This window comes from Lolium rigidum, chromosome 1 (assembly GCF_022539505.1).
Source record: "Lolium rigidum isolate FL_2022 chromosome 1, APGP_CSIRO_Lrig_0.1, whole genome shotgun sequence".
NCBI lineage: Eukaryota > Viridiplantae > Streptophyta > Magnoliopsida > Poales > Poaceae > Lolium > Lolium rigidum.
Genome location: NC_061508.1, coordinates 224,115,279 through 224,118,848, shown reverse-complemented (window position 1 = coordinate 224,118,848; position 3,570 = coordinate 224,115,279). Strand labels below are relative to the sequence as shown.

At 47.6% G+C, this 3,570-nt stretch overlaps 1 long non-coding RNA gene across 1 annotated transcript; it reads right to left on the bottom strand.

The window, feature by feature from the left end:
* Nucleotides 1-791: 791 nt before the first annotated feature.
* Nucleotides 792-2,054, bottom strand: LOC124683227. Its single transcript, XR_006996605.1, has 3 exons — nucleotides 1,638-2,054; nucleotides 1,339-1,527; nucleotides 792-840 (listed from the first exon to the last, which is right to left on the bottom strand). It is a non-coding gene; the product is annotated as an uncharacterized LOC124683227 (long non-coding RNA).
* Between the last annotated feature and the right edge of the window lie 1,516 nt (nucleotides 2,055-3,570).

Here is a 3,570-nt window from a genome sequence, read left to right as displayed (position 1 = left end):
TTACGACAGGTGGATGTCTCACAACAAGACCGTTCCCAGTTCAACAAGAAAGTCTAGGGGGCCACCCGACTAAGCTACCCGTGACGAAGTCCGGCCGTACTCCGAAGCGGACTCAGGGTTTGCGTTAACGGCTAGGCGTGCAAACCACACGCTTCGCTAAACGTTCCGCGGGGTACAGTACATAATATAAACACCCGAAGGCAACAGGAAGTAAACACCCGAAGGCAACAATAAGTAAAGCATGGCATACATGGCATAGGCAAATAAAACCAAGGTTGTGGCCCCCTTTTCAACTGACTTGAGAAAAGGTAATGGGTGAGGGGGGTCCCAATAATCGTCCCCACGCATGGGTAGAGCGCTCAATCTCGGAACGGATAACAAGAACTCGGGTCCTAGGGGACATTAGCGAGTCAAAGTTCCGATGCTTTCGCAAAGGGGCTCACGGATGCCTCTCGCTTACAATTTTAGTTGTTAACAATTAAGTAAAGCATGTGTATCTCCAACAACCGATATAGCATGTGATAACCTCCCAACAACCCAACATATCCCGATAACGGATCGAGATAAACAACGAGCCTAAACACGCCTACGACTCGCAAGGCTCAAACATCAAGCAACGGCTATGGATAAGGAATGGTGCATATAGGATTAATATGGTAAACAAGTGGAATAGGACACGTGACTCGATAAAGAATCGCAACATAAGGATAGCAGTGCGAGGGAGAGAGTAAAATAGGTGAAGAGAGAGGGCTCGCCTGTGAAAGCTGCAGAAGAACTTGTCGGAGAACTCGTCGTATCTCACATCAACACTTCGTGATCCTATCCGGGAAGAAGCAAATGCTGGACAAACAACGGATGCAAATCTTACTACTACGGATAAAGAACCAACATGCTCAAGATGATATGCATGACATGGCAAGGATGATGCGGTGCAACTTATCCATATTAATCGGAGTCGGAACCCCGGGCAAACAATTAAGGTTGGAGTTGCATTTTCTACCGCCAAAATTAAGTGTTGATTAGCATGGTACAACATGGCAGGGGTGAGCTACATCAATATTAAACGGAGCGGGGAAAACCGTAGTCGGTATCCGAAATACTCCGCATATATGTGAGGTGAACATGCATAACTATCACGTCACGACATGATGCGAGATGCAAACAAGCATATGGATGGCATATTCATGATCCTTGCATTTTTCTGATCAACTTTCATATAAAATACTTTTTATTTCGAGTTACGACTTAGGAGATATGATTTATGCAAGAACAACACCTTTTCACCTTTCCTGCAAAAACAAAAGAAAAGGGAACGGACAGGGAAGAACTGGGCTCGACCTGCCTTGTACTGGGTCGGAGTTCGTCTGATGCGGCTACAGAGACGCGCAGGCAATGGGCAGCATCGAAGGATCCAGGCTGAGGCCCATTGGCAGATCGGAATGGCAAAAAATGTGCACCTGGCTGGAATTGAACCCAACACCTCACAGTGAACATTCAGGATACAACACATTGCGCTGCGCTTCAGATCTTGTACAGAAAGGAAAGTTTCAGAATTTTAACCAGGAAACGTGGAGACAGAGATTTGATTCACAAATGAAAGAAAAAGGAGTTCAATTTGGTTCTGGATAGATTCGAACCTGGGTGGTTCAGCAGCAGATGCACCCAGCAAACCAACTAGTTTAAGACAGGTTCATGTTTACGAAGAGGCCGCGGTTATTTTGAACCAACCGGAAGCAGGATCGTGTCCAATTGAAAGAAGCACAGGTAGAACTCAGACATGACGTCCATGGCAGGGAGTACTCTGGTCGGAGACGGACTCGACGGATGGGAGCGCGCCAGGACGAGGAAGCCGGTGCGTTCGAAGCGGAAGGACGCGGGGAGCCTGTAATTGGCGGACTTGGAACTGGAAGACCAGCGGAGGTTCACGGCGACGACCATCTGCAGGGTGCTACGGCGGTCAACGCCGGCAGGGCAGAATAAACGGTAGGGAGACGTTGGAGTACTTTGAGAGGTGCGTCTACTCACCGGGAAGCTGATGGAGGCATCGACGAGACCGGAGAGGTAGCGCAGCCGCCGGAATCATCGCCGGAGCGTGGCGGCCGGAGTTGGGTATCGGCGAATTTGGCGACGATTGGAAGAACTCCGGATCGATTCCTTGGACAGAAATAACGAGGGCGGCGAGGCGCATCTCCTGGTACCTTCAGCTCGATGAGGGACGGTCTGTAGAGGCGGCGCCATGGAGGGGACGATGGGGGCAGTGGAGTTTTATCCTTTTGGTTTGCTCACAGAGAAAAGAGGAAGGGTGGAGGTACGTAGCTGGCGGCGGCGTGGAAGGAAAGAGAGGCTAGGGTTTCCGGGCCGAAGGTGCGCGGCTTTAAGGAAGATGGGAGGGAGCAGGTGAGGAGGGCGCTCGGTGGAGGATGACGTCGACCATGGGAGGGTCATGCTTCGTGCGTGACTGGAGAGAAGAAAGAGCTTCTCCTCACGAACAGGTATTTGGGCTGAAACAAAGGATAGATGGCTGGGCCTCTAGTGGTCTTGCGGTGAAGGTAAAGAGGCCAAAATAAAATATTAAGATACATAGAAGGTTGTGGCTAATTTGGAAATTAGATGAATTTTTCTGAATTACAGGGAACACAAAGAGAGATAGAGAGAAAGAAATGAGATTTGCAAACAATTTCCAAAAACGAATCTTGAATACAAGATAGTTTGTCCATACATATTTTAAATAACTTGTTTGGGTTTTGTTAAATGAAAAGAAAAGCGAAGGCTTTTATTAGAACCATATGAGAGGGAAAATAGAACAACTAGGTTTTATAAAAATAGTTTTATTTTGTAAAACATGGATGAGATGCATGCATGATGCCATGATGATGCACAAGAGAAAAGAACAAATATACTAGGGGGTACTACCCGGGGCCGTTACAATCGACACCACTAACAAGGAACCTCGCCCCGAGGTTCCACCTCAAGATACGGGGGAGAGAGGTGAACTATCGGGTCTTCAGGCGACGAGTCGATCTCCTCGACACCACTAACAAGAAGTCTTGCTCCAGCTTGGATGGTCGACACCACCAACAAGAAGTTGTTGTTCCGATGACGATGATGACTCCGGAGAAACAAAGGAAGGAGTAACAGTCATACGGATCCACCAATTCATCGTAACAAGAGCGAATAATAAGAGTAGTCGGTATGGTGATCAGCCCATCCCGCACTCAAAGTATTACTCTGCACATGAATAGGAGAGTCGTGTAACAGCTCCCAGAATTCTGATTGACGATATTGACAAGCATTGTCAGCGAAGATTCGACGGAGTCAAAGAACAAAGAATTGAAGAGAGATCACGGAAACAAAGATGATGGCAATGGAGAGACGAGGTTATCCGCCGTGGATGTTCTTCTGTCGAAAATCTTCAGAGATTGGTCCTATTAGGTCAAGGCATAGATCGTCCAACCCACGTCGGAACCTAAGACTCGGAATAACTCAGATAAGAGAGAAGACTCAAAACTCGCATAGGTAAGAGGAGAGAGAATAGAGGTAAGGAGAAAAATAAGAGCTAATCAGATCTAT